This window comes from Meriones unguiculatus, chromosome 8 (genome assembly GCF_030254825.1).
Source record: "Meriones unguiculatus strain TT.TT164.6M chromosome 8, Bangor_MerUng_6.1, whole genome shotgun sequence".
Classification (NCBI taxonomy): domain Eukaryota; kingdom Metazoa; phylum Chordata; class Mammalia; order Rodentia; family Muridae; genus Meriones; species Meriones unguiculatus.
In genome coordinates, this window is record NC_083356.1 from 18,641,063 (window position 1) to 18,664,843 (window position 23,781).

The window sequence follows — 23,781 nt, forward strand, 5'->3', positions numbered from 1 at the left end:
TTGCTGTGTGTGGCGAGTCTTGAACTCTTAAGATAACCCTTCAGCCCCAGGCATGGATTTTTTAAAAATTATTTTTATTACTTGTATGTGCATGTACCTTGACATACATGTGGAGTTCAGAGAACAGCTCTCCTTCCACTTTACAGGGACTCCAGAGATTGAGTTCAGGTTGCCAGATTTCCATAGCAAGCAAGTACCACAGACAGAATATCATGGCGAAGGGACCCTGTGGTGTAAGTGACTTTGTGTTTTTTCTTAGCATTTGAGAACAGGCAAGGGCCAGAGCCAGAAACTGTTCCTAAGGGCCTACTCTCTAGCCACCTACTTCTTTAAGACTCCTCCATCATTACCTCCTAATAAGCCATCAAGTGATCATCCACTGATCAATTTGACATCTTCTTCTGGCCTCTGTAAGTAACCACACACACACTAACGCCTGTATGTAGATCTGTGCATCATGTAAGAGCAGAGGCAAGGAGTTGATATCAAATCCTTTGGAGCTGAAATTATAGAAGGTTGAAGCCACCATGTGGATGCTGGAACTCATTTGAATCAGGCACATTTTTGTGTGAGTGCCACGTTGGGTGGCCCTAGTCCTGATCCTGGAGACTGTTCTCCACTCTGTCCAGGGGAACGTTTCTCTGGGCTTCCAGTCTAGTCCACCCAGCCCCATGATGTGAAGAAGGCCTAGAGTCCTCCTTGGTATGCCAGCTAAGGCTCTGGCTTGGCGGGCCTTCTTGTCTCTTACTGTCTAGCTGCAGGCCCTCCTCTCTCCCCCTGCTCAGCTTTAACCCTGTCCTCTCTGTAGAGGACATCCTTACTATCTCCAGAGTGACGCTCCTCTCATCTGGGCACTCCCACAGAGAGAATTTGTCTGAAGCACAGCCTTTAGGGGTCCTTTCTGCAGGGCTTCTGGGTGTTATACACGTCTGAAAGGTCTAGCTTACAGACTGGTTTTGCTGGGTGTGGGTTCTTACTGGGCAGTTGTCTTTGCTCAGCATCTTGTATCTTACACTCCCATGTTTGCTGCCTCTCACTCTTGATGTTGGTCTCCTTGACTCTGAGGATGAACTGTCATTTTTCTCTGACTGCTTTTGTGATTTTTCTTTGAATTTTCAAGGTTTGGCAATTTAACTCATCTCTGTGCAGCTATTTTAAAGTCTTTTTTTTGGCATCTTTAATCTATGATTTAGTGTCTTTGATTATTCTGAAAAATTATCCTTAAATACTGCTTTCTCCTGCTCTTTTTTGTTTTGTTTTTCAAGACAGGGTTTTTATGTGTAGTCCTGGCTGTCCTGGAACTTGCTGGCCTCGAAGTCACAGAGATCCATCTGCCTCTGCCTCTGGAGTGCTGGGATTAAGGACGTGTGCCACCACCTGTCTCTACTACTCTTTAATGTGTCTCTTTCTGTTACTGTTGCCGCCCTTCTATTTCTCCCTTCTCTATTTTTGAGGGTTTCAGGATAAATAGAAATTTTTGTTGAAAATATGTAAAAATTGGGACACAGGCTATTTCTTTTCTTGTTTGTTTTTGAGACAGGGTTTCTCTGTAGACCCCTGGCTGTCCTGGAGCTCACTCTGTAGATTTATTTGTCTGTCTCTTCCTAGTGCTGGGATTGGAGGCATGTGCCACCATGCTTGGCCCAGTCTACTTAAACCAATATAATTTTTATTGAGTATGGGGAAATGAGTAGGAAGAGAGGGGAGCAGGAGGAAGGAAGAGATGTTTATTTTAATTGAGGTTGTAATAATAACCAAGATACTTTCTTTAGGGCTCCTCAGATGATCCATGGTAAGGAAAGTATGGTGATTAGGCATTTTGCCATGGATGGAAATGAAGTTCTTTTTTTCTTCTTCTTACCACGATCACTAGAAATGTTTACTAGGGAGGCAGTGTGTGAATTGACGGTGAAGGCTTATGTCTGTAGTTGTCATCATGCTGTCAGTGTCTATCAACAGTTGTGCTTTAAAGGAAATAAGGAAAGTCTGCACTGAATCTGGCCCACTCTGGATACCATGTGTCACCATGGAACAGGGTACATGAAGTTGTATAGTCTCAGAACAACAGTGGACCATCAGTACATGTACTGGTTATATTGGTGGGAGAATCAGGTAGGTGGTCCACAGCAAGGTGAGAAGTCTCTAGGTTCTGGATGTCATAGCATCCTTAGCTTTAGGCTTAGAGGCTAGAGGACTAGATCTGTTGATCAGATAGGTTAAGTCAGATACAAAAGTATCTCTTAAGAGAGATGACCACCAAAGGGCCTCAGATAGTTCTGGGCCTTTCTGTACCATTTCACCAGAATCCCAGTGCTCTAGCCAGCGAGGCTCAAGCAGTCTGCCTGAGTTAGAGAGGATCTGTGGGTGCAGCTTCTTCAGAGAACCTTGATGCATGGTGCTTATGTACTGCTTGCTAAGTGACAGCTGCCTTGTAGGTGGGCCAGGTCAAAGAAGCTGACAGGAGTTATGCTAAGGATAAGCAGGTTGAGAGCATAGGGGACCAGCATTTGTGGAGTGCCTCAGACATGAGAGCATTTATGCTTAATGTGCCAATTAAATTTATAATTTTCTCCATGAAATAGAGCCTTGTCTATCCCTACTTTACAGATGGGAATGAAGCTTAGAAGTTAAACCTACACCTATCATTGCTGTTGCCAGGACTCAGAATCCTGTCCTTCCTGCTTTCTTCATGCAAAGGGGATTTTATTACTGCTTTATGCTTTGGTTAGACTGGTTGCAGATTATTGCTTGATAAATGAGTTTCTTGTCCCAAACTACTGGTTTTGTTTTAACTAAAATCAGTATCAAGTTAGAGCTTTCCTTCCCTTCCTCCCTCCCCTTCCTTCCTTCCTTCCTTTTTTCCTCCTTCTCTCTGTCTCTGTCTCTGCCTTTGTCTCTGTGTCAGCCCCTTCCTCCCTCCGTCCTCCAGTTTCCAGTGTGCTGTGATCACCAGCTGCAAACTGGCCCAGTGCTCTTCTCTGGGATGGACTGCTGTGCTTTCCAGCTCTCTGCTCATGAGCAGAGTGGGTTCTTGAAAAAGTGGCATTGAAGTTGAATGTAGATAATGCCTACACAACACTTAAAAACCAATCTTCCTGTGGTTTGTGTGGCTTTTTTTAGCTTCAAAGGTATGTGGCTAGTTCCTTCCTGGATACAACTTCTGAAATGTGTGGCATTGCCTTGATTTTTATGGCATTTTGTAGCATTCTTGTGGAGGTGTGCTTTGAACTTTTTTTTTTTTTTTAATTTATGATAGGTAGATAGGATATAGGTCAATTGTGGTGGCTTGAGGACTCAGGCTGGTGTCTGACCCATGTACCTTGTCATTTGCAAATAATAAACTCCCTCCCTACCAAGTAGGCTTTAAAAAAGCCAGCCCAACTGTGTGTGGAGCACAACTTTTGTTGTCACACAGATTCCTTCCCCTGGGACACCTACCCCTCCAGTCTGTGGCTTCCCAGCGAGATTCCTGTCTTGAGCACCTTGTCTGTGTCCCTTTGGCACAGCCCTTTCTTCATTGGAAGAGGTTGTCCACTGTGTCAGAGAAAGGCCTTTCTGTGGTTGTGAGCCCCATAAGAACAGAACACTTCAGTGCTGGGGACCTTGCCAGAGGCATGGTCACCCAGCTGCCACCACTCAGGAAGACCCCCCACTTCACACCCCAGCAGAAAGCTGCTGGTTCCACACAGCCCCGAGAGCAGATTGAGTTCCATTTTTTGGATGAACCTTGTCTCGCACTTCAGAAGTATTTTGCCTGGTGTGATGAGACCAGCAGCAGGTATGGTCTTGTGAAGAATCCGAGCCACAAATCTGAGACTTCACCTGCTCATGTGATATGGCGTTATCATTCTGTTGCTGTTTCTAATCTGCTCAGTGACTGTCTAAGTCAGGGCTGCAGCTCTTAGAGGCGTCTGCTCTGTCAGATTTTTCTGTGGGGAAGAGCCTCTGAAACTGCTGCTTGTGCACAGGAAGCATGCACTCCTCCTCTCTGGACACAGGACCACAGAGGCCCTTTGTGTGGCCGGAAGTTCTGCTTCTAGAGGGCGGTCTCAAAGTGGAGGGCTGCAAGGAGCTGGAGGGGCTGACCTGGGACTCTCTGACTCGTGTTGTTAAAAACGCCCTGTGTCCACGCTTGGGAACCTGCTTCAGCAGCATCCGCTCCCATCAGACAGAACTCTAGCCCTTGTTCCCTCATGCCAGTCCTTGGTGAATGCCTCCATTTTCTGTTTTGAACAAAAGACAACCTCCTGACCTGTTCTGTATTTTTTTTTTTTCCTACTTTGGCCAGAAGAGTCCTTTTGACTCATCTGGATCTGTATGACTGCTGGGAGTTGAAGTACAGCTCTTGAGTGGGAGCTCACACGGCAGGCTCTTCCGACTGGGAAAGTGTCCAGGAGAGTGTTTGATGTGGCTTGACAGTGGGCTGTGGCAGTACCTCTCAGCCTGGAGCAGAGGAGAGTGGAACTACCGGAGCAGTACAAAGAATACTTTGAAAACACCAGTACCCCAGTTGCCAGCCTAGATCTCTCCTGCTTTGTGACACGCCTCTCTGTACCTGTAGCTATCTGTTACTTGGAGACTGTTGATTCTGATGTTAAGATGCCCTAAAGTGAGAGGGAAGTCAAGGCAGAGCTAAGCTGATGCATCCTTGTATGCTGTCTAGCTCTGATCCTCAGGAGACATACATACATTCATGGTGAAAGGACCCCACCCACCCCACTCCGTCCATAGGGTTTCTCTGTGTAACAGCCCTGGCTGTCCTGGAACTTGCTTTGTTCGGGCTGGCCTCCAACTCACAGATCCGTTTGCCTTTGCATCCAGAGTGCTGGAATTAAAGGCATACACCACCATAGCTGGCTGAAAGGATGCTTTTTTATAAAAAGATTTATTTTTATTTATGTGTATATTAATTATGTCATGTAGGCCAGTGTCCCGGAAGGTCAGCTGGAGTTAAAGGCAGTTGTGAGACACCAATGAAAACATTGCAGAGCAAACTGAGGTCCTTTGCGAGAGTAACAAGTGCTCTTAACTAACCACTGAGTAAGTGTTCTTAACCATCTATCAAGCTCTGTCAAAAAAAAAAATTGTTTTAAAGATTATTTTATGTACTTGAGTATATGTGTCCTATGGTGTGCCTGAGGCCCACACTCAGAAGAGTGTATTAGATCCCCTGGAAGTGGAGTTTTCCTATGATTGTAAGCTACCTAGGAATTGAACCTGGGTCCTTTGCAAGGGCAACAAGTGCTCTTAGCCTCTTGAGTCATCTTTCTAGCCCTCTGGTGAAGAGATTCTAATACCACTTCATCATTCTTTGGCTGACTGCTTTGCACATTGTCACAGAGCTATGTGAATGTGATAGTAACCCAACAAGTAGTTCTTTAGGCCTAAAGCAAGCCTTTGTTGAATGTGGCCACCCAGGTTGCTTGTATAGGATGCTTATAGAAAACCCCATCAGTCAAGTTTGTTGCATTGAAACTAAGAAAATATGACATTGAGAGTTTGGCGCCTCTAGATCAGACTATCCAAATTTAAATGAGAAAATCAAAACTGTATAAACCTGTATAAACATCTAGCCTATCCCCCACCTAGTGCAAAGTGTCAGCAAGGTGTGGGTTCGAGAAGGGAAGCTTCTGGTTTAAGCAGCCTGTAAATGCTGGGACCATTTCCTGATACTTGAATGAACCACTGTCTGGAACAGATGGGGAGGCAGAATTTACAGAGATGTTAGAGAGTTGAATAAACATGTCTAGAAGGCAGTTGGATGTGTGAGTTTGAGCCCAAGAGCAGATATGGGGTACAAGGTTGAAGGTGTTTGATATATAGGAATGAAGGGATTTTATCAGGTGGAGTGTGCCCTGGGAGACAGGGCCTGTGGCAAGAGTGGAAACTAACATAGTCTTGGCAGTGGGGAGTGGGAAGAGCAGAAGCTGTTTGTCTTCTGCTGAGGGTGAGAGAAAGAGAGAAGGGGGGTGAACTACAGAGGTCTGCAGGGATTGTGGATGGTTCTCCAGTGCTGCCAGTAAGCAGGTCAGAACAAGGCAAGAGGCTAACAGTTGGATTGGTAGCTTTTCTCTAGACAGGTCAGAAAAAGCTGGACACAGGAACTCCTTCTGTGCCCTGTGGCTGGAGGTGAAGATGTGACAGTAGCTAGCACAGGACTACTGAGAAGAAATGCAGTGGGTTCAAGGCCACAATGTCAAGCACTGAGGAGGGTCTGTGATGAAAGAATTCACATCACAACCCTTTGAATTTCTGGTCACTCTTCCTCATGAATGTGAAAATTCATTTAAAAGAGGAAAACTTGTTTTCTTCAGTGACAGAAGCAGGCTCTCTGACTATCAACAGGACTCCCCAGAAACAAATACTAAAGGTTTAAGACAGTGTCTACAGAGGCTGAGAGTCTGAGGGATGAATGTCAGTTGTATGTATCCAACATCCTGGGAGGTACTTTGACATTCATAAAGCAAGTACCCATGGAAGGACCTCCCACAGCCCGCCACAGGCCCCGTTTTTCCCTTTCTAGCAGACACTGGCAGGTGGCCTCCTAGACTCTTTGAACCACAGGCACATGGCTTCTCTGTGGAAAGTCATGGCCTATCTTGTTGAAGCATCCAGTTTTCTTATGTGAAGGAAGAGTATTGTTTCTCCTTTCTCTTTCAGACATGTGTGCCTCGTAAGACACACTGAATCATTTTCTAGGACCCAGGCTAAGGAGCTTTAGTTTTCTTCCGTACGTCTCCCTTCAGTCCTTGTCATTCATGTACTGAGTTGACTTGGTTGTTTATTGATTCAGACATGTAGTTACTTGGCTAATATTATTGTGTCCCTCATGCCAAGCACTGGGGACAAGGATGGAAATTTGCAACCCTTGCTCCCAAGTAATGGATGTTTGTGCTCTTCTGTGTATATCCAGTTTGAAATGTAAACCACTTTCCTGCCTGTCCATTATGGTGGCTGTGTGTGTCCTGTCAATTCACCATTGTTTTCTTAGCTTTTGAGTATTTGACTTGTCTCCAGTTTTTGTTGTTATAAATACTACTGGGATGAACATTTTGTTCAAGCTATTTTTTCCTTTGAGTTTATTTGCTTGGGGCATATTCCCCAGAGTGGGACTACAGAGTCAGAGGTTGGTAACTGTTATCAGCCTTGTTCTGTATTTCCAGATTTTTCCATAAAGCCTTTTGGCAATACCAGAGTATATTTCTGTTTCTCATAGCTCCATCACAACAGGTTATTGACCTGTTTTAAGGAAGTCCTGCTCCTTCCTCACATAAGTCATTGTGTTTTATGAGTTTTTAGAGACTGAACATGACAAAAATGTTGGCCTTTCTAGCCCCCCTCACCCACTTTTCGACACATTCCTGTGTGGTGACTAGATGTGCAGTCCTCTACACAGTAATAACCCTAGGGTCAGGTTGCTCTAGGAGACCCTGCTCCCTACAGCTGCCAGTTGAGACCTCCTCAGTGGTGGACACAGCAAAAAGGACAGTGTTAGGACTTCACCTCAGCTTTCTCTTCATGTAGCTGGGATAGCTTATGCTGCCTGGCTAGAGAAATGAAGATGTTTGCAGAGCTGTGCAGAGACCTGTACACAGGTGTGCGTTGCAGTACTTTTCATAGTAGTCCAAGAGCAGAACTTGTTAGTCATAAACAACTTGGAGCAATTTTAATGTTACTTAGCATTAAAACAGAATGACATTCTGATGCTACAACATGCATCAACATTCCACGAGTCATGCTTAGTGAAAGAAGCAAGACTCCATCATGATTCCTTTAACATGAACGGTGAAGAGAGTCAGTCCTGAGACAAAAACTAGTTCAGTAAAAAGTGTAGACATTAAGGAGATGATGGCACATGAGGGGATACCCAGGGGATGGGAGTGGCATTATGTGTTCATGCAGCAAAGCCCATGAAGTGAAGATGACATGGATCCACATCCTAGGGATGTGATCTCCTTTGCAGAGGAAAGTGACAAGCCCTGGGTAGTTAGGAGCAAGTTGGGGTTTTAAGTGAGCTTGTGCTTCCCATTTTGTTTTAGTCCTTACTCATCCTGGCTGACTGAAGAGTGATGGCAGTGGGTAATTAGGTATAAAACCCATTCACACACATTACCCTATGTGAGTCAAATCTCCATCTTAAAAAAAAAAAATCACCATTGTTTTGATGCTAAGTAGCTTCTTGTAGCAGTTTATCAAAGGTCTGGTAGATGCTCACATCACTCATAGGCAGGAAGGCAGTACTCAGGAGACATTACTTTAGTGACAGTGAGTGGCAAGTTCCTCTCTGCAAGAGGCAGTAATAGTGACCTTCCTTTTATATGCAGGGAGCCAAGCAGGGCAGGGTATATTTCTCCCTTGTGTAGGAGGTGAAGAACCTAAGGCTGCTGGGAAAGTGGCTTACATGGGAGTTTCTTAGGCAGCTTTTAAAAGCCGCGGTGAAGCTCTGGAGTCCAGGTTTTCTGATTTCTCTCCACTGTAGGTTCTAGTCCCTCTCAACCTGGAGAGCAAAAATAGTTGGGTATTTCTCAAGAAAGCACTGTCTAGGGTGCATTAGCCACTTCCTCATGGGGGTGGCTCTTCAGGAGCTGTGGGCACCCACTGAATTAGTCTACTTTCCCAGCTTGGTCATTTCTCACAAATTTTCTTTCCAATCTCTACATTCCTTCTCTGTGTTTTCTTACATTGCTATTGGCATTCCTGTGTTAGTATCAGATTTGAAAATGTGTCGATTTTGTCTTTTTAAAAGTAGCTCTAATTTATCTCTGTGGAGCATCAGCTGGTATTCAGGTCTAGATAGTCTTCAGCTGAGTGGCCATGTTACATTCTTAGGGCACTTGCCAGTCACAGGCATAGACAGCATTGCCATGAGACCTGTCCCCCTTGCAGAAGGAAAATGCCTTTTGGGGACTACATGTTATGAACCTCAGACCTTCACCAACTCGCCACATCCTCTGGGCGAATCAATGGCTGCAAGCTGGCCTGAAACCTTCTGATTTTGAACTTACTCCTACCTCAGTGACTCCTTCTTTGTGACCTGAGACAGTCATTACCCTAGAGCAGGCCATCTGAAAATGACCAAGACACCTGGTCCTCAGCTTATTTTCTTTGTGCGGTTAGGATACAAAAGACTCCAGGGGCCGAACAGGTTACTACACAAATCCACAACTTTTTTTCTGAACTGCTATCTCACAACCTGTCACCCTCTGTGATTTCTGTCTCCTCCATGTTCCGTTTCCTACATGACTGATGGTTTGGGTCCTGCACAGACAAGCAGGTCATAGCCAGCTCTTCTTCGTGGGGCTCAAGGTACAGAATGAAGACAGGCTTCAGGGAAGCTGGGCAGGCACAGCCCAGAGGTGATGCCAACTGTAACAGGCTGTTAGGAGGAGATGGTAGCAGGCCTGGAGGACCTGGCAGAGCAGAGCCATTGGTGTTTATACACTCTTTACTTGGTGTGAGCCTTGGCACATATTGTAGTCTGGCAGAAGGAGCTTCACTGGGCAGAGAGTAGCAGCTGTCCTGTGATGCCTTCCTTTCCTGTAAGAGTCAGGAAAAGGAAGGTCAAGTCTTTCATTGACTGTGGTTCTAAAGGTGAGGCAAGTACTCTGTGCTTCAGGCTTTCCTTCTGGGCTTCAGAACCATCTTCATTGTCAGGCTTCTTGATCACGTCTGCTGCTTTCTGACAGGAAACAGTTTAGAAACTAGAGCTCTAATGTAGACACAGAGGTGACAGCTACAGATCTTCTCAGACCTACCTCAATTAAATGGTTTCAAAAACAATTCTGTTCAGTTTAAATGTCATCGGTTCATAGTATTGATGTGAAACAAGCCTTTAGCAAAATGAGGTTGTTTATTCTCTGTATGTGTATGAGTTGAGGGGGTAGGTGAACTGAGGAATGCTGGGTGAGAGTAGCTTTATTTTGAAGGTGTTGGAAAGATTGAAGATTCAGTCCGGGACTGTCTAACCTGAGCCAGCCCCATGCCTAAGTGATTGGTCTCTAAGGGGTGCTGGACCTTCCTGCTGCCTGGATCTGTGGGTTGAGTTGGGTGTCTTGCCTTGGGATGAGCTCTTTGTGCTAGCATGGCTCTCAGCTTCACTGGGATGGTGGAGGAGGCCTCACACCAGGCCTTACAGGATGAGTCAGAGTTGACTAGGAAGGGCAGTCTGGGGCAGCGGTGTGTCACATTAGTGGTTATTTACAGGGGCTAAGGCCCCTGAGCAGGTAGGGCTAGCCATAGTGTGATGCCTCCAAGGGTTCTCTGTCATTGAGAGCAGTTAGAGATCACGGAGACAGGAGATGTGTACATGGCCAAGAAGAGGTCATCCTGGCAGTAAGCGATCAAGTGCCTTCAAGGTCCTACCTTCTGGCTGAGCCTGGGCTGTCAGATGCACTGTGTGGGTATCCTCAGAATAGCACTCTCAACCCTGCTTCTGCCTCAGAATTTCTCCTTTGTTGAGATTCTTTGCATGAATGTTCGTCTCTGCACACCTAACTCAATAGACATGTAAGATCTTACTCATCTGGTAAAATTAGACCTCAGGGCTTCTCTTTACCCTGTTTTTTTTTTCCTCCACTGGGGAAAAAGCCTGGGAGACAAGTGTGTTAAGGAACTGCTGTCCTCTCAGTACTAAGGACAGTGTGAGTCACTGTAGCTCTTTGCTGGTATTTTGGTACCAGTTTATTTTTAAACAGTTCTGTGCAAGCAGAGTTTTCTCGTGGTTTCTGTTACTAAGGCTCCATAATATTTCCTTAGGTCTGTGTGCTTGTGCTTTCACACGCTTGCTGTAGGCTGTTTGCTCCCTCATGCTGAGACTCCTGGTCAGAGTAGGTAGCAGTGTTCCCCAGCTGCAATAGCAATCTTTCCAAGTGGGAAGAGTCCATTGTTGCAGCAATTGCACATGTTGGGAAGAAGGGGCTGCAGTGGCTCAGGGCTGTGAGGCCTCTCTTTGGGACTGAGTAGACAGATGTCCCCTCTGCCTTGAGCCCGTATATCCAGGTCTCCCGGTTTAGGGCACAGGCAGGCAGGTTGGCTTGGGAAGTGTTGGTGCTGCGTGCCTAGCAGGATCCCTTGGTTCTAGGGATCCTCAAACATGAGGGTTTTGTTGTTGTTGTTGTTGTTGTTTTGTTTCGTTTGTTTTTTTTTCTCTTGCATTTTGTTTAGAAACAACCTCACACTGCAGTCCAGGCTGGCCTAGAACTCATTACATAGCAGAGACTAGACTTAGGTTCGTGTGTAGCAATCCACTGCCTCTCAAGTGTTGGGATTGCTGGGTCTGAGCCACCCTGCCTGTCTCACTCTTATTAGCCATTTCTCTTTGGATTTAATCAGGGTCTTAAAGACAGGCTGTGTGCTAGTCCTGGCATTCTGACTACATTTACTTTGCCCTCTGGTCCACGGATTTGGGATTATTCTGTAAGGTTCTTTTTTGCACTGCAACTCTTAAAGAAAGTATATTTCCTGGATGATTGGCCAGGAAAGATAGTCCCAGAGGACTGTGCATGGAAAGAAGCAGCTCATGTCCATCTCAAAGTCTTATACTTTAGAGGTAACTAGTTTAGGGATAGCACATGAAGTCATCTTACCCTCGGTTCTGAGCATATGCTTGTCTTAAGGGAAGTTGTGCTGGCCAGACATTCTCAGGTTCTGCTGTAAGCGTGCATGATGACAGAACGGTTCGGGAACTGGAAGACTGAAAGGTCAGAGTTAACTGACTTGGCTCCTCAAACGTATGATTCCTCTGATGCACAGGTGACTCTTTGAAGAACAAAAGCAGCATAACAAAGTGGCTTTCTGCTGTATTGGGTTCTCTGTGCATGCCCAAGAGACTCCAGGTGTGGGACGTTCTGATGACTTAGTGGATGGACCAACAGACCATTGTAGACTTGCTCCTCACCTATTTTGTTGGACATTTTTGGTTAGTAATCTAAGTAGTCTTTTTTCTTTCCTGTGTACTGTAAGGCATGCTAGTGTGTGGCCTTTGGGAACGAAATTAAGAAAATCAATACACACAGACCTGTCCGATGTCTTACAGAGCTGGAGCCCTGGTGGGTACACCAGCTTCCTTTAAACCCTCCTTCTCTGAGTCAAACTCAGTGATTTGTACCTGTTCCTGCCTCACCTGGAAGAATGCAGCCTGGCTTTGAGACTCAGTTCTGCCGCTTCATTTCCTGGGTGATCTGAGCCATGACCATAGCACCACCTTATTTCTTCATCCTCCAATGCTTGACAGGGCTGTTGGAGAGTGGGTGTGCTCCAGCACTGGAGCCCAGACTCAGTAACTATTAACTGCTGGTGTTTCTGTTATTCAGCAGAGGCAGCAGCTGCACTCCACACAGCCTGGAGAGCTCATCTCCCCAGCTTTATTCTGCTTTTTACATAGGGTGGAAGGTGCATATGTCAGGGTTTTTTTTTAATTTTTATTTTTATTAATTACACTTTATTCACTTTGTATCCCCCCAGCATGTGTCAGTTTTAAGTACTGGCCCTTTGATTTTTAGCATGAGTTTACACAAGACTTAGTAGAAGGCTGAGTTCCTGTGTTTAGCAGCATCATGGGCAATTTCTGTGGTATGAATGGCCTTGGGAAGTACAGACTGTGGTTTGATTTACAGCAAGATCACAGAAAAGAGGCAAGCTAGTAACTGGACTTTGGTAAGGATGCTCAGGTCTAATGTAAAATGGGAAAGCACTTGAAGCCTTGAAGATCACTACAAATATGCACTCTTAACCTCTGATCTATGCAAATTTCCTCATAATCCCTTTCTAATGAGCCCCTCTTTGAGGCCAGTGAGGGATTAATTCTATTCTCTTTTTTTCTTTTGGTGTTTTAAGACAGGATTTCTCTGTGTAGCCCTGGCTGTCCTGGAACTGGCTCTATTGCCCTCAAACTCAGAGTTCCTCCTGCCTCTGCCTCCTGAGTGCTGGGATTAAAGGCATGAGCTATCATACCTGGCTGATTAATTAATTCTTTTCTCCAGTGATGATAGTAAGCTCCTAAAAAGAAAAGGGACTTACTTGACCAAAGTCCCACAGATGCTTGAGGGCAAGTTTTTCATGAATCTTCCAAATTTTGACCCTGAGATCAATCTGTGAAAACTGGCTTTTGAGGAGCCTGGAGAGATAGCTCATCAGTCAAGAGCGCTCCTTGCTCTTCTAGAGGACCCAAGTTCGGTTCCCAGCACCCATGTCCAGCAGCTATAACTTTAGCTTTAGGGGATCTGATACCCTCTTCTTCTATTTTCTGAAGATACCAGCATGCATGTAGCATACATTCACACAGACAAATAAATAAAAATCTTAATTTTTTTATTTGTATTTTTGACTCATCAGAAATTATGGTGGTTTTGTTTTGGCTTTGTTGGGTATTCACATCTTTAACAATTTTTATGTGTGTGAGTGTTTTACTTGCATGTATGTCTGGACACCATGTGTGTTCAGTTCCTAGGGAGGCTAGAAGAGGGCTTTGGACCCCCTGGAACTGGAGTTACAGTTGCAAGCTGCATGTCATTGCTGGGATTGAACCCAGGTCCTCTGACAGAGTAGCTTCCAGCCCCAAGAAATTATGATTGGTGTAGATTTCCTGGCTTTGTTTGAGGGCATACGGATGTCTAGGCCTTTTAAAATTGCTGTTCTGGCTGTGCATGATGGTACACACCTGTGACCCCAGTACTTGGCAGGCTGAGGCAGGAGGCTGTTTGAGGTCAGCTTGGGTTATTTAAGTGCATTCCAGCCTGAGGTACATAGTGAGACTGTGTATCACAAAACAAATGTAAACTTGACATTAGAGACAAGGCATGTGAAGTGATCCCTTTCAGCACACTGAATAACTCCCTTTGACCTATGTGACTATACTTAGTCCTGCATGGACACCTCACTGAGTTGAGAGGACAGTTGTCCTTAAATATGCACAGGGTGATGTGCTTTTGCAATTCTGTTCTAAGTGATGGTTCATAGGTAAAACAAAATCAACCTGATTTCTGTATGCTATGAACAGTGAAATAAGGAGACAGTTACAGAAATGTTTGAGGGTTTTGTTTACATGTATGTATGTATGTATGTATGTATGGTTATGTGTGCAGGTGCCATGGAGGCCAGAAAAGGCCACTGAATTCCCTGGAATTGGGGTTAGATATAGTTGTGAATCAGCATATGATGCTGGGAACTGAACCTGGATCCCTGTAAGATTAGCCAGTGCTCCTAACAGCTGAGCCATCATCCTTCCAGCTCCTACAATAGGGAAACTCTAAGGCCTCTCTGTCCGCTCTTGCTTTCATACTGCCTTCCTCTATTTCCTTTTCTGTCCCTTCTTACTTATCTATGATGTTACAGGTTATCACTTGTACTTGCTCCGATATTCTCAGCCTTAGTACATAGCACAGACAGTGAACCACAGGGCTGTAAACAGGGAGTGAACTGCTCCAAGGGCTGCAAGAGAGAGACGGCAGCATTTAGGTAATCTCTCAGGGTGCATTCTGATCCTTTCTCCCGCTAGTGTAACCTGCCCTTTAAATGCAAGAGGAGGATGTGACTTGGAAGCTTGCCCTTTAAACTGGTCCTGACAGATTTGCCAACAATCTGGAGTGCTGAAGCCAGAGCACCTGGACAAGCCGGGACCATCCCAACTTTAGTGCTGACTGGGGATACCCTGAACTGCGAGGTGGAGTCAAGCCTAGGACCATAGCATGATGGTGTTTTGGAATAGCACAGTGCTGATTTGTACAGTCGAGGAAAGCAACTAAAGTTGGCTTAGGTGGTTGCAATTCAGCTGTAGATGGGCTGAAAGGGCCAAGTACTGAGAATGGAGGGCCCCATGTTGGTGTGACTGTTCCAAGCTGACCAAGGAGTGTCATTTGGAATTAGAGCTGTCATGGGCCTAGCACCATGGCGGTGTGGAAGAGCAGGGAACCTTCAAGAAAGACATTTGGTGGTTCCTGAGTAGGAATTGCATGTGTGGCAGGGGACACCTTCATTGCATTAGTCAGTTTAGGAAAGGATGGTTTTCCTCAACCTTCTTGATGGTCTCTCCCTCATCTTCTTACTCTCCTGTGGGAAGAAGGCCCCTGAATGTTGAGTGAAACCATGTAAGACCAGCTCCACCTCCCCTTTGCTTCTTAATTGTTTTTTGTTTTGTTTGTTTTTGTTTTTGAGGCAGGGTTTCTCTGTGTAGCCTTGGAACTCTATAAACCAGGTTGGCCTCCAACTCACATAGATTAGCCTTCCTGTGCTTCTGAGTGCTAGGATTAAAGGTGTGTGTGCCACCAGCTCCCAGCTTTGATTGGGGGTTGGTGATGTTTTTGGTTTTGTTTGTTTCAAGAGAGGGTTTCTTTGTGTGGCCCTGGCTGTCCTGGAATTCAGCGTGTTGCACTCATTTTTAAACTATTTGATTTGGGGTTCCTTAAAGTCTCTCCCTTCCAACCCCCGCCCTTAGGTAGGAGAGAGAAGGTTAGTGGGGAGAGGTGCCGTGGACTCCTTTACTTCTCCCTGCTGTTTGGGGTCAGTGGGTTCTTTTGGGGTTATGCCAATTCTCTGGCAACAGCAAACGCAGCAGGCAGTCTCCTCCAAGCTGCGCCACCACACTGTCTCTGGTCTCTCCAAACTGCACACTTTCTCTTTCTTGGCTCTCTTATGTATATTCCTCAGAGTCCATGCCCCTTTCTGTGCTACACAAGGCAGGCTGTTATCAGCTGGCAAAGATCAGGCCCTGCAGGAGGCAATTATCAGCTGTGGACAAACTAAAGCCCAAACTAAAATCCCACACTTGGGATTAAACAAAAACATATTTACATAAAATAACTGAGTTTTTAAAGAAACCAAAACTTCCATTATATCACTCTGTAGACCAGACTGGCCTTGAACTTAGAGATCCACTTGCCTCTGCCTCCCGAGTGATGATTAATTGTTTTTGTTTTGTTTTTTGGAGACAGGGTTTCACTTTGTAGATCAGGCTGTCTTCAAACTCAGAGAGATCCACCTGCCTATGCTTCCTTGAGTGCTGGTATTACAGCGTGCACCACCATGCCGGATACTTGGGATTTTTAAGAGTGTTTAGGAAAATGGTTCTGTGTGCTCACGGAACTCCTAAAATCTCCCACCTCTTACCAGCCCACTCTGCAGTTTGATGGGCTAGCCTGTGTCATATGGTGGTTTGAAATCTTCTAGCCAATTTGGTTTTCAGGGCCACTACAAGTTCCTGTCTTCAGGAAGAGCTTCTGGGAAGCAGAGAATTAAAACTATGTTCCCACTGTTTAGACTGAAAGTGTCTGGCCAGATGGAAGACTGAGCACTGGGCCTTAGGCAGCTCCCCTTGAAAAGCAGTCTTCAGGATCCAGCATCTTGTGATGGACACAGCCGATGTTGAGAGCTCTACAGAGCGTTCCAGAGAGAAAAGTCACTTTATTTGCTGATCTCTATCACTTCCTTTAAGGAATGTTCCCTTTTCCAGATGAAGTCATTGGAAACAAAATAGGTGTGGCAGATAGCTAAGTTGAAACACGTGTTTCTGCTTATCCAATGGTGCGAGGCCATGTGTTAGCTCAGGCCTGAGCAGCCAGCATGTGCAAGGTGGCTTGAGTGCTAGAGAGGTGGAGGACACTTGACCTTCTTCTAAGGGACTGACAGGACACACACGGAAGCTGGCAGCAGAGGGCATCAGTGGGGCTGTAGGGCTTCCAGCATGGCTGTAAGGGAGCAGGGCTTGAGCTGCCTGTTCATTGAGGTGATAAGTCCACTTGTAAGGAGAACAGTAGTGCTAGACTCCAGAAAGAGAGCCCAACAACCTTCAGAAGGGTTTGAAGAAAAGAACACATAATAAAATGGGAGGAATATTTTAACTCTAGCCACTACAGTTAAAACTTCTTCAGATAAAGGCTCCCATTAGTTTCCTTCTCTGGATCTCATCTCCTTGGGTCAAAATCACTCAGACTCTTGAGCTCAGCTCACCCTAGAACCTCTGACAAGTTTTAACAGAGTGACCCAAGGAAATGCAGATGCTAGAGTCAGGGCAGTGATACAGACACATGCCCTCTCAGAGTTTCCATTTGTGGTGTGGTGGCACAGGCCCTTAATCTCAACACTCGGGTGGCAGAGGCATATGAATCTCTGTGAGATTGAGGCTAGCCCAAGTTACACAGTGAGTTTCAGGGCAGCTAGAGCTAAAAAGAAAGAGAGACCCTGCCTGAAAACAAACAAAACCCAAAATGCAAAAAGCCAGTTGTACTCTGTTATTGAAATCAGCCTCGAAAGTGCTAAGGAGTTGGAGGTGCTAGGGTACTGCCTGCCTTACACAGGTCAGTAGCGCAGGGGGAAGGATGGTCCAGGCAGGATGACTGAACTGGCTTCACCTGGCAGTGCCGGCGGCAATGGTTGGAATTGGGTGAGGGTGGAAGGGTGAGACTTGAGGACCAGACAGTTTGATGGGAAGTGAGCAGAGCTTTAGCTGTGGAGGCCACTGGAGGGGAATGTGCATAGTTATGTGGGTGGTTACTAGGCTGACTTAGACTTTGATAGAGTGACTGTGTTGATATAGACTGAAGGGGAACTGTGGTGCTGGAGGGCCACAGGAGACAGCTGACAACAACAATGCAGGGCAGAGGTGACAGTGGCAGCGGTACCGGAAGGAAATGGGGAGAGGAACTGGTCATCTCTTCTGGATTTGCAGAGGGAAGGGAGCCAGCCTAGCAGTGCACAGGAAAGTTTTTCTTGAAGCTGTGAGGGTGTCCCGGAATGTGGTCCTGTGGGACCACCCTTCATCCCAACGTGGCATCTTTTATGAAACAAATGGGTTGTTTGTTTGTTTGCCCTATTTGTATTTCAAAAGCATTCTGTGCTGTTAACTGACATTCGTAGAGCTTAGGAGGCTGATAACAGTAGGTAGACACACTCTTCACCGCCAGGGGCTCGTGAGGATTTCTCATCAGTGAGCTTGGAGAGGTCAGAGCTGCTGCCAGAGCTGCCCGTGTCCCCATGTCGGCAGCCTTGTGCTGGCTGCCTGCTGTCCCAGGCTTGAAGTGTATTTCCTCTGCTTCTTTTTAATCTCTTCTCATCTTTTCTTTCCTTTTTCAGACAGGAACTGGCTGGTAGGAAAAGCTGGCCTTGTCAGTCCTACTTCCTCTGCCTCCCTAGGACCACAATCACAGGCTTGTGTCACTTCTCCCAGCTCCAGTATCAACATTTGATGGGTACTGAAGTAGCTTTCACTTTTCAGTTTTGTATTCTGCTGCTACAGACAGTCCCATAGTGAACTCCTGCTCTTGGCTGCCCTGGCTGAGCTTATGTGTAAGGTAAACTTGGAGCTACAGCAGATCTCAGGGTAGTGGTAAGACCTCACATTGAGGTGTGACAGGGTGCAGAGCTACGGAAAGATATAGAACACACATAAGCTTGGTTTTTGCTTTTCACAATTTATTTTTAATTATGTGAATGTATGTATGTGGGGTGGGAGGACAAATGCATTGGATACCTCTGGAGCCTGGAGTTCAGTAGGTGCGAGCTGCCTGACATGGATTCTGGGAACCAAACTGGCATCACCTGCAAGAGCATACATGTTCTTAACTGCCCCATGCTCGGTTTTTAATATATGTCTTACCCGTGAGGCTTTAGTTTTGAAAAGCAGAGTACAGAGGTAAACTCTGAGTTGCTCGACCTCCTGTCGATGAGACCTCATCAGTCCTGTCTGGAGCTTTTTGGTGCTGACCTTCTTGTGCCAGGTACAGGGTAGGCTGTCAGACTCCTGGACCTCTACTAGGAATCACCTGTCTCTACTTTCTATCTTTCTAAGTCCTCAGAGGCCATACTTGATCTCAACAAGTCCCTGCCCCTCGGACAGACTCTTTTCTCTAGCATCCACATTTCCTCTGTTGTAGAATTTAACACACTATGTGGCCATGTCATTTAACTGCATGTCAGGGTACCCTTAGGGGAGTATCAGCCCCAGGAAGGCAGGGACTGAGTTTGTCTTGCTTACTGCCCCTGTTCTGTCGCTAATTTATGCCAGTTGTAGATACATGGTAGTGTTTGTGGAGTGAGTGGGTAAATGTGTCCCTTGTTTAAGGAGTGCTGGCTGGTCCCCTCCCCATCTAGCTTGCACAGTGGCTTAGAAGTTATTTTCTAGTGACTGAAGGATTTTCTGTGCAAGTGATAAGTAAGAAAGAAGCCTGTGAGCCGAGTATTGTGGCACACGGCTTTAATTCTAGCACTTGGGAGGCAGAGACAGGCAGATCTGTATGAGTTTGAGTCCAGCCTGGTCTACAAAGTCCAGGACAGTCAAGGCTCTGTTACACAGAGAAACCTTGTCTTGGAAAACCAAAAAAAGGAAAGGGTTGGGGGAGGCCTGTGTGAGCCATGGGGCTTCAGAACAGCCTGGAAGGTGGGGTGTGGCCACCTCTGCTGTTCTCTGTGGCTAGTGGTTGGCAAGAATTAGAGAGGGGGGCCTCCTGTTCTTCTTTCAAGGGAGACAGGCAAGCACAATATTTGGACCGTCTTGCTTTCTGCAGTAGCCTATATGCCTCAAGAAGGGCTTCTTGGTTTTTCCTTTTGGAATGGACTAAGGGGATTAAAGGGAAGCTAGAGGTTTTATGTAACACATCCCTTTTTACCTGATACCTGTTTTCAGCCCAGAAATGGTAGGAAGAGGTTATGCCAACCTCCATCTGGGGCCACAGACAGCTGTCACCTCCTCTGTTAACCTCTAAGCTTCCCCGTTCTTGTTCCTGGATTCCTAAGGAGTGCCTTTTAAAACGGGATTGTTTAGTGAGCATTGTTGGAGGGCTTACTGTGATGGCCTTGGATAGGGTCTCACACATGCTCAGGTGGCCTGGAGCTTGTTCTGCCACACAGGCTGCCTTAAACCTAGCAGTCCTTTAGCCTCTCCAAGTGCTGGGGTTACCAGCATTGGCCACCAGCCTGGCTTTGCAAATTAGGATTTTCTTGCTCTAAGGTTTCATGTTTGTTGCATTGTCATTGTCAGCTTGACTGGATTTAGAATCACCTAGGCGACATAGATCTAGCTGTGTCTGTGAGGGTATACCCAGGTTTAGCTGAGAAGGGAAGACCCATCCTAAATGTGGGCAGCACCATCCAGTGGGTGGGGAGGGGTAAAAAGGAGATGAGTAAAAAGGAGAAACTTAGCTTAACACCAGCATTCGCTGCCCTGTGTTTTCTGGCTGTATCTGCAGTGTGACCAACTGACTCACCCTGATGGATTATATCATCAAACCTGAGCCCAGACGAGCCCTTCATACCTCAAGCTGGTTTTGTCAGGTATCACATGACAGCAACAAGAAAAGTAACTAATACCTCCTTTTTGGCCTGTGCTGTCCTTGTCCCTTTTGTAACTGGAATGTTAAGGCTTCTGGAAGGAGCAGAACTGAGATACTGTCCACTGCCCCACCTATGACAGGTAGGTCACTGAGTAGCTGCTGAAGCTTAGCATCCCTCTAAGAGGTCCAGAGGGAGGAGGCCTTACCTGTGATTCCTTGCGCACTCACCAAGTCACTCACTCACCTGTGTAAACTTGTATTGAGACTTTTACTGTGCAGTGTGTGTCTTTGTCCTCCTGGCTGATGTAATGGGAGATCCCTGTGTTTTCATCAGTTAGCTAGCTTCATCTTTAACGTTGAATTATTGGAGTGACCTCCCTCACCAGTAGCACTGACAAGTCCTCAGAACTCTGAACATTCTGCTTAAGCGTTAGAACTGAGTTTCTTTAGGAAGAAGTCACCAGTCACTGTCTGAGTGACTGTGAGCTGCACAAACCATGTGCCAGGTTCAGCCCATCTTTACAGAGAGCAGTGATAGCTGGCTTGTTGTTTAGTGCTTTTCCAGAGTTCTTTAGTAACTGTTATCCCCAGTGTTCCCCTGAGCCTAGGCCTCCACTCTACCACTCAGCCGCACCTTAAAGCCCATGTGAGCCTCTTAATGCTGCAGGAGGTGGTCTGTTTCGTCCTGCCCTGCAGAGGGCGGCTGTGAATCATGAGGGCACACTCTTTGGCGATCACTGTCAGTAGGGAAGCCCCAGAGCCTTAGCCACTGCTTCTGAAGGAGTGATCTCTAGATCAGAAGCAAATGAGTCTGAGGAGGACAGGTGGACCTGCAGCAGGCATCGCGGAGTGAACTTTTGCAGATGCAAGGCTGTGTTAAGGTTGTGTTTTTCTTTTTCTTTTCTCCCTTCTCCCCTTCTGCCACTGTGACAGATGTCTGAGAAAACAATGTGATGGGAGTGAATGTTTGTTTTGGCTCATAGTTTCTGTTCACGGCTGTGGCCCCATTGTTTCACAGAGCATCACAGCAGAAGGGTGTGGTGGAACAAAGCCGCTCATCTCCATAGGGTCCCAGAAGCAGAGAGAGAAAAGGGTGGGGCATGTTTCCAGTGACCTCCTTCCTCCAAGTAGGTCCTGCCTCCATGGTGCCATTATGTTCTCAATCTTATATAGTAAAATAGTTTTGGGGGATTAATCTGATGTCATCAGAGTTCTCTGATTGGAACTACCAACTGAGTAGCAAACCTTCGGCATAAGAGCCTTTGGGGGATGTTGCATGATACCCAACCACAGCAGGTACTAGATTAGTGGTTTGAATCCTGGATATTCAGTTGCCTGCTTGTAAAGTGAAGATAGTAGCATATGTGTATAGGGGTTTTGAGGAACAAGAAACCCACCTAAAATTCAGCATAGACTATCTGCTGGTACTAAGAGGTGAGTCCAACATGGCTGCTCCATGTTCTTACCACGGACTTCCTGGTAGAACAAAAGACATACCTGGCTAGAGCAGGGTTGCTGTATTTGACACAAATATGTCTGCCACCAGAAAAAGAGCCTTCTTTGGAAGCATAATTTGGCCATTACTTAATGACTGACACCTATGTGACAGTCAGTTCCTTTTTTGGTGGTGTTTGACTATCTATGAGGTTGAGTGTAGTAGCTCTTTTGGGGTGCCACCTACCTGTCCTTGTTAGAAGCTGATTCTGACCCAGGAGAGATGGCTCTCATATTAGGGTATATGCTAGATGGGAGAGCCAGAGTTTGGACATTAAGAGATCTTGTTCTGGAAGCCCTTTTGGAGTATGGTTATTTCTCTGCCCCCTCTCTTTATTTTAGAGCTGTTTCTCTGCAGCTCTAGGTGTCCTCAGTTATAGGTCTCTACATATTCCTAGCTGTCCTGGAACTCAGTATGTAGACGAGGCTGGAGTCAAACTCAGAGCCTCTACTTCCTGGGTATTTGGATTAAAGGGGTGTGCCACCATGCTAGGATGAGAGCTTATATCTTCATCCATAGCCAGAGGCACAGAGAGAACACTGGGAATCAAGTCTTTTGAAAACTCAAAGTCCACCATCAGGGACACATTGTCTTCAAAAGCCACACCTAATTCTTCCCAAACAGTTCCACCAACTGGGAACCAAGTGTTCAAATTTGTAAGCTTATGGAGGGCATTCAAATTCAAACCACCACTGGTTTTTGTTTTTGGTTTTTGCTCGTATAAATATATAGCTTGTTTGTATAAATAAGTTTATCTTGTATAAATAGTAACATCCCTAGATGTTTTTTCTTTTTTATGTATGGTGTTTTGCTAACATGTGTATGTTTGTGCACCACATGCATGCCTGGTGCCTTTGGAGGCCAGAAGATGGTGTTGGGTCCTCTGGAGCTGGGCTTATAAAGATAGTTGTGAGCCACCATGTGGGTGCTGGGAGTCAAACCCAAGCCCTCTTAACCAGTGCCCTTGCTGCTGAGCCAGCTCTTCAGCCCACATCCTTAGATTTTAGTTCAGTGATTACCAATAATTACCAGTTTTATTTAACTTACAGTATTGAAAGGCAAAACATTTCTCCTGCATTCTTTTGCATTTAACTAAACTTGATATCTAGTCCTTTACTTAGTTCCCATTGTAGCCCAGGCTACAGTGAATATTACTATTTATTTATATACTTAACGTTTTGAATAGGGTCTTACTCTGTTTCCTGAGCTAACTTTGAACCTCTGGATCCAAGAAATCCTTCTGCTTTAGTTTCCTGAGAAGCTTGAGGTCAGGCACACAGCACCACATATAGCTGTATTTCTGAATTTTATTTAAGAGAATTAAGGTGTAGCCCATGGGCTGTTTGTATCCTTGATACTGGCCTATTCTTGAAACTTAGAATCTTATTTATTGGATGAATGGATGAGAGCCACCAACAGCAGCTGGTAATGGATGAGAGCCACCAGCAGCAGCTGGTAATGAATAGGAGCCACCAACAGCAGCTGGTAATGAGTGAGAGCCACCAACAGTGCTTGGTGATAGTAGGCCCTTCCAGTTACAAGTTGCCTCATGATGTTTGGGATTCTCTTCTACTCCCTTCCTGATGATCTCTCTGCCTAGTTGTGGCTGGTGATTCACGTGGGCCCAGAAATAGTGATAAGTCATTGGGTCATGTTGAGTTAGCAGTGCTGATCAAATCTGGGCTATGAAAGAACTCAGACTTTCAGTGCTATAGGATGCTCCTGTGTGATCCTGAAGCCTGAGAGCCGATTCTGTCATTTAAGTGACATCACCGATTACAGATTTCCAGAGATGTGATTTCTTTGTTTTGACCCATTTTGTCTACCAAATAGACATGAAGCCCTGTTGCCTGTGCCCTTGAGCTGTCTGACTGTGAACCCTTGCCAGCTTTCCCTGTGTCATATGGGGATGGGGGATGGGAACTCTTGCTCTCTCCCTTTCCATGTGTATTTTAGGAGAAAGGCTTCAGATTAAAGTAGCAAGTTTTCACTCCCAGGAGCTAGAAAAGGAATGAAAACTGAAGCCAG

The 23,781-nt window shown here is 45.8% G+C and overlaps 1 protein-coding gene across 5 annotated transcripts in view; it reads left to right on the top strand.

Annotated features, from left to right (window-relative positions):
* Pacsin2 (protein kinase C and casein kinase substrate in neurons 2) overlaps window positions 1-23,781 on the top strand; it is a 98,353-nt gene that overhangs the window by 41,014 nt on the left and 33,558 nt on the right. The window contains exon 2 of one of the 5 annotated variants that reach the window (XM_060388938.1): window positions 20,175-20,398. The exons of the other annotated variants lie outside the window; for them this stretch is intronic. The gene's annotated coding sequence lies outside the window, so the exon portion shown is untranslated. The remainder of the gene's footprint in view (window positions 1-20,174; window positions 20,399-23,781) is intronic. 5 annotated transcript variants of the gene reach the window in all.